Genomic DNA, 12,359 nt, shown 5'->3' with positions numbered 1-12,359 from the left:
CAGGATAACCTCTCAACTCTGTTTGAAATCCCTCAGCCACTGACACTTTATTTGGTCTCATTTCTCTCTTCTCTCTTTTGGTCAAGAAGGTTTTCTCAATCCTTTGATGCTGAGCCTCAGCTCATTTTAAAAGATACTTCTGACAAAGCCTTAGACAGAAACAATAAACGTGTTGTTCCAAACTGGAAGGAAGACATTCTTTGTAGATGGACAGCAGAATTTGAGAGTGATGAACTGAAAATTTAGCAGAGGAAATTTCCAAATTAAATGTGGAAAATGCCATCTGGCTTCTCCTTGAAGCTTACAATAAAATGTGAGAAGAAAGAGACAAGTTGAGAACTGAACTCTTGCATATAAAGAAACCAGAAATTGATGTTCTGGAAGATTCTGGTCTTCCAGAAAGGGAGACCCCAGAGAATAGAGGCCCCCATGATGATTTAACTAAATGTAGAATCAGTCAGCCATTTCAGAAAAAGTCAAGATTGGAGATGGAGCTATCTAGGAAGGATTTGTGGAAACTCCTTCTGTCTGATGGGCATGATCCAAGCCTACTGCATAGAAAGCCAACAAGAGCACTGTGGGATCTATATAAATGCAACTGCTGAGACTTTTTTTTCTGAAAGTCTCAGAAAAGGAACAAAGTAAAGGTAAAATAACTTCAGAGGAAGAACTGTAGAATCTAAAGTGTGAAGTCAAGAGACCTCTGGCCAGGAGAGCAGACCCACCCAAGCACTTAGAGAGGGTGAGTTTGCCTGAGGTGGCACAATTCCTCCATTGTTATGAGGTGGAAGGCAAGTTCTTGATTCTTTCTGGGGGGATTTTTTTGATGACTGATTCAATCTCTTTACTTCTGGTTGATTTACTGATATCTTCTATTTCTTCTAGAGTCAATGTTGGTTTGATATTCATGATTTGTAGGAAATTGTCCATTTCATCTAAGTTGTCTGGTTTGTTAGCATAGAATTCTGCATAATATCTTCTCATTATTGCCTTTATTTCTATGCAGTCACTATTTATGTCCCTCCTCCCATTTTTAATTTTAATTATTTGCATCCATTCTCTTTGTCAGCCTGGTTAATAGTCTATTTTATTGACTTTCTCAAAGAACCAAATTCTGGTTTTATTGATTCACTATATTGTTTTCATGTTCTGAATTAATTTATTTCTGCTTTAATCTTTCATATTTCTTTCCTTTCTTTGCTTTGGGATTGGTTTCCTGTTCTTTCTCTAGATTATACAGAGAATAAGTGGTTGATTCCATGATTTTTTTGTCTTTCTTCTTTTTTCCACCTTTTAACTTTTTTATTGTATAGTATAACATATATACAAAGCAAAGAATTTAAAAAGTGATAGTTTTCAAAGCACTCTTCAAAAAGTGGTTACAGGATAGATCCCAGAGTTTGCATAGGTTACCATATGATCCTCTCATATTTTTCCTTCAAGCTGCTCCAGAATATAGGAGGCCAGAGGACTTAAATACTTTTTTATCATCAGAATCGACCTTTTTTCCTTCTTTTTTTTGTGTGTGGGAAATAAACATTTCAAAGCACAGCATCATAATTACTTGTAGAACATATTTCAGAGTTTGACATGGGTTAAAATTTCACAATTTTAGGTTCTTCTAGCTGCTCTAAAATACTGGAGACTGAGATATCAATTTAATGATTCAGCATTCATATTCATTTGTTAAGTTCTATTTTCTATATATAATTCCACCATCACCTTTGATCTTTCCATACCTCTCACTGGGGTTGTTTGGGCTATGGCAATTCTAAATTTTTTATATTGGAAGGGTCTGTCACTAATACGGAGTAGGGAGATAGAACTATTTGATGTTCTGGAGATGCTCGGCTAGGCTTCAGGAGTTATCTGGACCAGGGACCCATCTGAAGGTTGTAGGTTTCTAGCAAGTTACTCTAGCACCTGGAACTCCTGTGGAATCTTACAAATTACCCTAGGTGTTCTTTAGGATTGGTTGGAATGGTCCTGGTTGGGGGTTGGCAGGTTATGATAGGTAGCAATGTGTACCTAAAGCTTGCATAAGAGCAAACTGCAGAGTAGCCTCTTGACTCTATTTGAAATCTCTCTGCCACTGATACTTTATTAATTATGCTTCTTTACCCCCATTTGGTCAGGATGTAATTCTTGATCCCATGGTGCCAGGTCAGAATTCATCCCTGGGAGTCCTCCCATGTCGCCAGGGAGATTTTCACCCCTGGATGTCTTGTCCCACGTAGGGGGGAGGGCAATGATTTCATTTACAGAGTTGGGCTTACAGAGACTGAGGCCACATCTGAGCAATAATAGAGGTCCTCCAGAAGTAACTCTTAGGCATGCATATAAGTAGTCTAAGCTTCTATGCTACCTACATAAGCTTCACAAGAGTAACTCTCACAATTGAGGACATGGCCTATTGATTTGGGTGTCCCTAAAGTTTGACTTGGTATCAGGGGATTCCCGGATGGTAAAAGCCTTTCTCATTCAGGATCTTAAAAATATCATACTACCGCCTTCTTGCTTCCATGGTGCCTACTGAATACTCTGAAGTCAGCCTTATGTGTTTTCCCTTGTATGTAGTAGATTGATTTTCTCGTGCGGCTTTCAGGACCTTCTGTTTCTCTTCAATATCTGATAAACTGATTAATATGTGTCTTGGAGTGGGCTTGTTCGGATTTATTCTATTTGGAGTTCACTGGACCTCTCTGATGTGCACATTTATGTCTTTTATAAGGCTTGGGAAGTTTTTTCCAATTTTATCTTCAACTAACTTTCCCAACCATTTACTCAGAACTTCTCCTTCTGGGACACCAATAATTCTTGTATTTTTGCACCTCTTATTGTCCATCATTTCTCTAAGATCCAGTTCCATTTTTCCATCTTTCTTGCCATTTGTTCTTTTGTGCACTCTAGTTCTATTGTTCTATCTTCTAGTTCACTTAATCTTCCTTCTGTTTCTTCAAATCTGCTATCATGTATCTCCATTATATATTTTATTTGGTCTACTGTATCTTTCATGTCTGTGAGATCTGCCATTTTTTAATTCAACCTCCAGAATTCTTCTTTATGCTCTTCTAGTGTCTTCCTGATATCCTTTACTCCCTTATAAATATCCTTGAGTGGTTGGTTCATATTCTGTGTCTCCTCTGGAATTTTGATTTGGTCATTTGGCTGAGCCATTTCTTACTAGATCTTTGTGTGTTTCGTGATTTTTTGTTGTGTTCTGGGCATTTGATTATCTTGATATGGCTATTATGCAAGTTGGTTTCCTTCACTCTTCTAAAGCTTTGTATTTACTTAGTTTTTGCTGTATCTGTATCTTTGAACTGTATTTTTGCACTTTGTTTGTCAGTTATTCTACCCTAAGACCTACAGCCCTGGACATTTTCTCCTGTTTTCTATCTTGTTTCACAGAGCAGCAGTGAACTTACTCCACTCTGGTCCACCATCTTCCCGGAAGCTAAAAATTATTACTTTAAAAGCAACTAAAGGGAAACAACAGAGCCATGGGAAACAACAGAAGCCTCAGAGCCAATAGAATCATCACAGTAGAGCTGACATTGATGCAGAAATGTGGAGAACAGATACATGGATGTTTGGATGCTTGGAGCCTAGCAGATGTTGCCATGAGATGTTAAGCAAGCCACAACCTGGAGAGGCAGTTATCAGTCACGTAACTACCCAGCTGACAAGGTTATTCCTAATCCATGGACCTTCCTTGAATTAAGTTGTGCCCACAGCTTGCAAACTACCACACCTATCATGATATTTACATCCTCAAAGGCAAAAGAAGATCACTAAGTATAACAAGATGCAGACAGATATAGCCCAACCTAATGACCAAATTAAAACACCAGAGGAGATACAGATTTTGGAACTAATCAAAGATGTTCATATAACTCTACTAAATAAAATCAGTGGGATGGCTAATGATATAAATGAGATCAAGAAGACACTGGAAGAGAAAATATAGGAATTTGAAAGAATAAATAGGAAAACAGTAGCTATTACAGAGATTAAAGATGCTGTAGACCAAATAAAAAATACACTAGAGACACACAACAGCAGATGTGAAGAGGCAGAAGAAAGAATAAGCAAACTAGAGGACAGGCAACTGATTTCAAACACACAAAAGAGCAAATGGCAAAAAAGATGGACAATTCTGAATTGGACAAAGCAAAGCATGCAAATATAAGAAGAAAAGAAGAGTATAGGATAGGAAAATTAGTTGAGGATATAATGCAGGAAAATTTCCCAACCCTTATAGAGGATATAAATATGCAAATCAAAGAAGCCCAATGAATTCCAAATAGAATAAATCCAAATAGGCCCTCTCCAAGACACATCCTAACCAGACTGTCAAATGTTGAAGAGAAGGAGAAAATCCTGAAAGTGGCAAGAGAAAAACAATCTACTATACACAAGAGAAACCACATAAAACTGAGTTTGGACTACTCAACTGGCACAACAGAGGCAAGAAGGTAATGGTATGATATATTTAAGACCCTGAAAGAGAAAGACTTCCAGTCAATAACTCTGTACCCAGCCAAACTGTCCTTCAAAACCGAGGGAGAGGTGAAAATTTTCACAGAAAAACAAATTCTGAAAGAATGTGTCAACAAGAGACCAGCCCTACAAGAAATACTAAAGGGAGTTCTGCTGGCCAAAAAAGAAAGATAGGAGAGGGAGTTCGGGAGGGGGGCACAGAATTAAGAGTACCAGTAATGGTAACTTAAAGGATAAAAAGAGAAAGAGGGAAAAGAATATATAGATACGACAAATAAAATCCAAAGGATTAGATGGTGGATTCAAGAAATGCCTTTACAGTAATAACTTTGAATGCTAACAGACTAAACTTGCCAGTTTCAAAGATACAGATAGGCAGGATGGATTATGAAATATAATCCAGCTATTGCTTACAAGACATCTTAAAAAAAGGACACAAGGATACAAATAGATTGAAAGTGAAAAGATGGAAAAAATGTTCCACACAAGCTGTAACCAAAAGACAAAATACTCTTTAAATGTAAAGACATCATAAGATACAAAGAAGGACACTATATTAATACAAGGGACAATTCACCAAAAAGTAACAATCATAAATGTTTATACTCCCAATCAAGGAGGTCCAAAGTATATGAGAAAAACATTGGCAAAACTGAAAGGTGCAACAGATGTTTCAACAATAGTAGGAGATTTCAATACATCGCTCTCTTCTATAGACAGAAAAACTAGACAGAGGATCAGCAAGGAAATAGAGAACTTAAGCAATGTGATGAATGAACTAAACCTAACAGACATATATAACTTGTGAGATTCCCAAACACCAGGATCTGCATCTTCTCTAGCACTCATGGAACATTCTCTAGTATTGATCATATGCTGGGGCACAAAAAAGGTCTTTATAAATTTTAAAACACTGAAATTATTCAAAGCACTTTCTCTGATCACAGTGGAACAAAGCTGGAAATCAATAACCACCAAAGAACAAGAATTTTCACACATAAATGGAGATTAAATAACACACTCTTAAACAACCAGTGGGTCAAAGAAGAAATTGCTAGAGAAATTGGTAGCTATTTGGAGAGGAATGAAAATGAGATTATAGCATATAGGAACTTATGGGATGTGGCAAAGGCTGTGCTAAGAGGGAAATTTATTGCCCTTAATACCTATATTAAAAAACAAGAGCAAAAACCAAGGACTTAACTGCTCACCTGGAGGAACCTGAGAAAGAACAGTAAACTAACCCCAAAGCAAATAGAAGAAGAGAAATAAAGATTAAAGTAAAGTGAAATGAATGGGAGAAAAAAAGAACCATAGAAGGAATCAATAAAACCAAAAGCTGATTCTTTGAAAAAATCAATAAAATTGATGGGCCACTAGCAAGCCTGACAAAGAAACAAAGAAAGAGGATGCAAATAAACAAAATCAGAAATGAGGCGGGGGTCATCTTTACCACGGACCCTGGAGAAATTTTAAAAAATCATAAGAGATATTATGAACTATATGCCAACAATTTAGATGAAATGGACAAATTTCTGGAAACACACCAACAAATTACACTGACTCAAGAAGAAACAGAAGATCTCAACAAGCCAATCACAGGTAAAGAGATTCAATCAGTCATCAAAAATCTTCCTACCAAGAAAAGCCCAGGGTCAGATGGCTTTACAGTGGAATTTTATCAAACATTCCAAAAAAAACTAACACTAATCTTGCTCAAACTTTTCCAAAAAATTGAAGAAAAAGGACCACTACTGAACTCATTTTATGAAACTAACACCACTTTAATATCAAAAAATTAATAAAGTAAATAAATAAAAATTCTTAAAGCAACTAAATTCTTGTTACTAAAACTAAAAAAGTTATAGAAAATCTGCTACTAGGAAAAAAATTTATTAAAAACTTTTGTATAAAGCCTATCTTCACCCTAACCACACCACATGTTCTAAAAACTTATTTTCCCGATAATTTAAAAATATTTGAAGATTGTATTAAGTGTATACATAGTATCCCCAAACAGGAAATGAGAATAAAACTTAGTTTGTCTTCCAAATCTTTCCATACTTTCTTTTTTATAATAGCTTTATTAAGACATAATTCACATAGCATATAGTATCCAAAGTGCACAAATACAGAATTGTGCAACCGTCATGACAACCAATTTTAGAACATTTTCATGACCCCCCAAATAAATCCCATATCCACACGGCAGTTACTCATGTTTTTCCCCACCATCCCTAGGTTTAAGGCAACCACTAACCTACTTTTTGTCCCTTTATATTTGCCTATTCTGAACATTTCAGACATGATCATTTTAGAGAATCTAGCCACTGTTTAAAACCAACCACAATTCTACTATGAAATACCTACTTTAATATTTTGCAGATTACTTTTCAGTTCTTCTACACACACATATACACATACATATAACAAAACTGGGATTATACTGAATATATAATTTTGTACTGGGTAGGTTTCACTTATATTTTTCAAAACAAATTATGAACATTTCCATCAGTCATCCAATATTCTTAAAAATATACAATTTTAATGGCTGAAATAATTGATATGATCATTCTTCTATAGGTTGGTATCTGAATACTTTCTAAATATTCTTTGCATTAATCTTTTCCCACTTCTCTTTAGCATGAATCCCTTAAATAATTATTTATTAATCGATAACTATATGTTTTAGTTTCCCATCATTTGGCAATGTCTTCTTTTTCTTCTGAGTTCTTCTGAGTTTTCTCCTGCTTCTCTGTGTGACGTTCTCTACATAGAGACCCCACGAATAGGATTAAAGCCCAAACTAACTCAGTTAGGCCACACCTTAACTAAAAATAACATTTTCAAAAGGTTCAATCTAAATGGGTTCACTCCCACAGCAATGAATTATGATTAGGAACTTTTTTTTTTAACTGAAAGCACATTATTCAACCTACCAAACTACTGTCTAATGGCAGTAAGTCAAGTAACAGAGGCATCAAATATTATTTAGAATTATAGGAGTATCGATCAGAATGAAAAACATAATCATTAAAGGTGATTTGCAGCCCTCAAATTTTAAACACAGAATTACATTATGACCCAGCAGTTCACTCCTAGGTATATACTCAAGAGAAATAAAAAGCTAACATCCATATAAAAACTTGTATATGATTGTTTATAATAGTATTCTTCACAATAGCCCCAAAGTGAAACAACCCAAATGTTCATCATGATGAATGGATAAACAAAATGTGGTATCTCCATACAGTGGAGTATTATTCAGCATTAAAAATAAATAAAGGGGGCAGGCCATGGTGGCTCACTGGCAGAGTTCTCGCCTGCGATGCTGGAGACCCAGGTTTAATTCCCAGTGCCTGCCATGTACTAAATAAATAAATAAGTAAATAAATAAATAAAATAAACGAACGGTGCATGGGTGGTGCAATGGTAGAATGCTCGCCTTCCAGTGGGAGACCTGGGTTAGATTCCAAGACCATGTACCCAAAAATAAAAAATAAAATAAAAAAAAAATGAAGTACTGTTATACATACAACATGGATGAACCTTGAAAACACTATGCTAAGTGAAAGAAGCTGGACACAAAGGTCAAATATTGTACAATTCCATTTATATGACATGTCCAGAATAGTCCAGGAAGTAGATCAGTGGTTGCCAAGGGCTTGAGGAAAGTGGAATGGAGAGTGACTACTAATGGACATGTTACTTTTGAATGATGAAAATGTTCTAAAATTGATGGTGGAGATGACTGCAGAACTCTGTGAGATACTGAAACCACTGAACTGTACATTTTAAATGCATGAAATTATGGTCTATGGATTGTATCTTAATAAAGATGTTAAAAATAACCTCATCAAAAAAATGTTTTAGGGGCATTGTGGTTGGGTCTGGTACCCTGTAGGGCAGCTTAGTGGGACTGGGGCTGCTGCGCCCTGGGTGGCCTCGGACCTGGTCTGCAGAGGGAAGTGATGCTGGGAGGAAACGCCTGCTGCACCCCTGACTCGTGCACAGCTTACTCACATAGCATCTGGTATAGCAAAATGAAATGCAAGGAAGCAAAAAGAAGTAAAATAGGAAGAAGATAAACAGCCAAGAAAGACCCACAGGAGAAAGCACGGGATGGAAAATAAAGTGTTTCATCATATGTGTTTCAAAAACCTGAAATCTAACTAAAAATGACTGCTCTCTCTTCAAAGAACTGCTCTTTTCAGTACCAGTTGCATCAAACAAAGCAGCCCCTAGACATTAGCTGTCTCCTGTTTTTAATTACAGTTGGGAAAACATTATTAAGTATCCTCATAATAACAATGAGAAGAAAAAACACCTATCAATATTTTATGGAATATTTTTGCATTTTATAAGCATTTGTTGATCTTCTACTTTTGGTAAACATTTCCTTATATGCTATTTCAGGGATTTTATGATTTCAGGCATTAGGTTTACTAAATACCCACATGTGCCTATTTATTCAAATGATTTCCTTTTCTTATGGCTTTTTGCATTATCCAGTTGTCCAGGTAGCTTGTGTAGATTATTACTTGAATTTCTCTAAACTCATTAAGTTTCCTTTTAAGTGTCAAAAATTATTTTATTTCTTTATAATAATTCTTATTTGGATTTCAGTCCTTGCTTATGTTTTGGGAGATCCAGCTATCTACCAAAGCCTGAATGCAGAATGTTTACTCTTCTCAATGTCCTTTCTGTCAGCATTCAGTGCTATTGGCTGTCATTTTCCATGATGATGATTTCCTTTATTGTTTTTATAATCTCTTGGTCAAAAGCTGTTACCTTGGTACAGGTTATAAGGATAACATCATATATGAGGCTATCCTTTATTTTCCCTTTTCATCACGCTCTAACTATATAGTGAATTCAAAGAGACTACTCTTGCCCAAGCTCATTTTTTTTTTTTTTTGGTACCTGGTCCCTATTTGTGCTACTTCAAGTACTTATCCCTTTACGACTTCAAGTAGAGATGACAGCTTATATTGAGATGAACATTCCCAGGTTGTACTTTGTCAACAGTTTCTCATTGCTTCAGTTTATTGGTTTAATTTTCACAAACTTGGTTTAAGAGACTGCATTACCTGTGGATCCATTTGTCAGCTGGAAATGCTGCTTCATTCCACTTATAATCTTGAGCAAACTGAAAAGCCCATATCAACAATAATTTGTTAATTTGTTGCAGGTTAAAAAGAATCAAATCTTACAACTACAGTAAGAATCACAGTTTTACAAACAGGAGAGAATGACTCAGGATGTAGAAAAATGCTTAGTTGCATAGTGGCATAGTAGTGATTGAGAGTTTGATCCTTAATGATTTAAAGCACTAAATATGACCTGAACTGTAGCTTTTCCCCCTCCAACTTTCATACCTCTATAGAATGCCTTTGGCAATATATTTTTTAAAAAAAAGTTTTCTTTTTTTAAAAACAAAAGAATCCCAAGAAAAAGTTTTTATATCTGTTTAGAAACTTTGCAAATTACAAATGTTAGCTATCAGCACTAAAGTAGAATGGGTTGACATTTAGTCATACTGATATCTGTGTTACCCCAAAAAGCAAAAGGTACAAACTGTTATGTAAATCTGAGATTCAATGCCAACTTTAAGACATGAACCTAAATAAGAATTTTTATCAAATTCAAAAAGAAAAGAGTTTAGGGACTCTTTATATTTAGAACTTTAAGAGGAAACTACTCTGTCAAATCCCAATTTACCATTTAAATGAAAGAGAGCATTTCACTATAAAGGATCTGAGTAACCCATTAAGTTAATAAAGGGATAAGGGCTCACCTTCCCTCTTTAATTCCTCAAGCTGAGAGCAGAACATGGTTAACTACATTGTGGGAAAAAATAGAATATGCTTCTGAACAGCTGTCATGACAACTCAATGGCAAGAGAAGCAAGGAGTTTAAGGTATAAAGGTTTAGAGGCAGCTATTATAGAGAAAATGGTATGAAAGTTAAAGTAACAAAAATTTGACAAGAGACTCCACACATGGAACAGTTGTAGACCTAGGATACAAACTCAGTTTCTTCACCTATAAAATGGGGATGGTAACAGAAACCACCTATTGAGGACTGAATTATGCCCCTCACAAAAGGCATATTCAGGTCCCAATCCTGAGTCCTGTGGGTGTGAACCCATTGGAAAAAGGATCTTTGAAGATATTATTAGTTAAGGTGTGTCCAAACAGAATGAGTGGGCTTTAATCCAATAAGGAAAGGAAATTGGACACAGAGGAGATATCATTGGAGGGGCCCAGAAGTCAATGGAATTGAGAAGAAAACGGAGAAGATGCTGACATCTGTGTACAGCAATGTGAAGGAAAAAACAGGAAACTAAAGCACCACCTAATCAAAAGAGGTGGCAAAATATAAAGCACATGAGTATCTTCTGCTTACCAGAATACACATCATTTCATTCCACCTTAATACCCATAGCTTACTTGAATGTTCTTTCCAATTTTCTCTTTCAGACCACATAGTCCCCACACAAGATTTGACAGGTACTGAAGTCTTCACTGATTTCCCAAGGGAGAACAGTGTCAGACAGTGAGTTGCTGTTCACATGTACCATTCTTTGTTTCTTGAAAAGAAATAAAAATAAGATGTGGAAAAAAACTAAAATTAGAGGATAAGAGAAAATATGAACATAGGAATATTAAGATGTCACTCTTCATTTAGTCAGGTTTATTCTTTTTTAATTTCTTTAAAGATATTGAACATTCCATAAATGCTTCTTTAAAAAACTAGAAAGCCTATATAAAAAAAAATCAATGAAGTAGCCCTGTAAACTAAGCAATTAGCAACTTATACTTGGCAAAACTTATTGAATGGTTTGTATGCTTTTCCACAGTCCATTCAACTTTAGATTAGCACTGTCATACCTAAGCATACTGAGGTAGATTTCCAAAATACCTAAGATAGATGTCTTCTGGATTGAAAAAAATATTTAAAAATTTATGAAGTCTCACAATCTATCAGTTAAGCTAAGCCAACTTCATTAATTTTCAAAATTCTTAAAATCTAAACCTTTTTTGTAATTACAAAAAAATTGAAAGATTGTAATAATTCAAAAAGACCACTGTTCTAGTTTGCTAGCTGCCGGAATGCAACACACCAGAGATGGACTGGCTTTTAATAAAAGGGGATTTACTTTGTTGGTTCTTCAGAGGAAAGGCAGCTAACTTTCCACTGAGGTTCTTTCTTACATGGAAGGCACAAGATGGTCTCTGCTGGTCTTCTCTCCAGGTCCCTGGGTTCCAACAACTTTCCCTGGGATGACTTCTTTCTGCATCTCCAAAGGCCTGGGCTGAGCTGCTAGTGCTGAGATGAGGAATGCCGAGATGCTTAGGCTGTGCTACATTGCACTCTCTCATTTAAGCACCAGCCAATTAAGTCAAACGTCACTCATTGCAGCAGACACGCCTCCTAGCTGACTGCAGATGTAATTTAGCAACAGATGAGGGTCACGTACCATTGGCTTGTGTCCGCAGCAACAGAACTAGGTATGCTCACCTGGCCAAGATGGCAACTGAATCTAACTAACACAACCACTCAGAACTAGAATATATGTAATTGCTTTGAACTTAGAGTACAGAGAAACTACATAGAATACCCAATTACCAAAAATTTTAAGAAACTAACTTTGTGTCTTAAAGTGGTCAGTTTCTAGCATGTAGTATTATTTTCTTAAAATAAAAATGTAGAAGCTATGTTCTTGGGAAATCAATAAAAGCCCAAAGTCTGCTATGTAAACATTTTAAATGTTATTTCTGCTAAACAGGAAATGTCAGTTATCTTTGATACTGCTAGCGGTATTAAACAAAGGCAAACAATAAAATGGA

The 12,359-nt window shown here is 35.8% G+C and overlaps 1 pseudogene; it reads left to right on the top strand.

Annotated features, from left to right (window-relative positions):
- The first annotated feature begins 8,684 nt into the window (after positions 1 to 8,684).
- Positions 8,685 to 9,687, top strand: LOC143647893 (putative G-protein coupled receptor 160; annotated as a pseudogene).
- Positions 9,688 to 12,359: the final 2,672 nt, after the last annotated feature.

Source organism: Tamandua tetradactyla, chromosome 10, assembly GCF_023851605.1.
Source record: "Tamandua tetradactyla isolate mTamTet1 chromosome 10, mTamTet1.pri, whole genome shotgun sequence".
Taxonomy (NCBI): domain Eukaryota; kingdom Metazoa; phylum Chordata; class Mammalia; order Pilosa; family Myrmecophagidae; genus Tamandua; species Tamandua tetradactyla.
This window is presented reverse-complemented; position numbering and strand designations above follow the sequence as displayed.